Genomic DNA, 1,190 nt, shown 5'->3' with positions numbered 1-1,190 from the left:
TTTGTAGTTTTAGTAGAGACGGGGTTTCACCATGTTGACCAGGATGGTCTCGATCTCTTGACCTCATGATCCACCCGCCTCGGCCTCCCAAAGTGCTGGGATTACAGGCGTGAGCCACCAGGCCCGGCCAAGCATCTGTTATTTTTTTAATTTTTGTTTTGTTTTGTTTTGTTTTTGAGGTGGAGTCTCTCTCTGTTGCCCAAGCTGGAGTGCAGTGGTGTGGTCACAGCTGACTGCAACCTCCGTCTCCCAGGTTCAAGCAATTCTCCTGCCTCAGCCCCCTGAGTAGCTGAGATTACAGGCACCCGCCACCACGCCCAGCTAATTTCTTGGATTTTTAGTACAGATGGGGTTTCACCATGTTGGCCAGGCTGGTCTTGAACTCCTGACCTTGTGATCCACCCACCTCAGCCTCCCAAAGCGCTGGGATTACAGGCGTGAGCCACCGTGCCCAGACTATTTTTTTTTACTTTTTAATAATAGCTACTCTGATTGGTGTGAGATGATATCCCATTGTGGGTTAAGACTGAGCCTTGCTTTATTACCCAGGCTAGAGTACTGTGGCATGATCTCAGCTCAAGTGATCCGCCCACCTCAGCCTCCCAAAGTGCTGGGACTACAGGCATGAGCTACCGTGCCCAGCCCACATTGTATGTTTTTGATACTTTTCTCAAAGATTAGTTGACCAAAGAAGCATGAGTTTATTTCTGGGCTCTTTATTCTGTTTCATTGGTCTATTGTGTCTGTTTTATGCCAGTACCATACTATTTTGATTACTATATCTTTGTAATATAGTTTGATAGGTGGTGTGATGCCTCCAGATTTGTTTTTCTTTCTCAAAATCACTTTGGCTATGTGGGGTCTTTTGTGTTCCACAGGAATTTTAGAATTATTTTTCCATTTCTGTGAAAAATGCCATTGGAATTCTGATATGGATCACATTGAATCTATAGATCACTTTAGGTAGTATGGCTATTTTAATCAACAAACAAAAATAACTTGCATTTCTATACACTAACAATAAACTTTCTGAAAAAGAAATGAAGACCATGTTCCCATTTACAATAGCATCAAAAAGAATAAAATTCTTAGGCCGGGCGCGGTGGCTCAAGCCTGTAATCCCAGCACTTTGGGAGGCCGAGGCGGGTGGATCACGAGGTCAAGAGATCGAGACCATCCTGGTCAACATG

This window comes from Cebus imitator, unplaced genomic scaffold (assembly GCF_001604975.1).
Source record: "Cebus imitator isolate Cc_AM_T3 unplaced genomic scaffold, Cebus_imitator-1.0 Scaffold190, whole genome shotgun sequence".
In the NCBI taxonomy this organism is placed as follows: Eukaryota; Metazoa; Chordata; class Mammalia; order Primates; family Cebidae; genus Cebus; species Cebus imitator.
The sequence above is the reverse complement of the archived record's forward strand: the minus strand, read 5'-3'. Positions refer to the sequence as shown.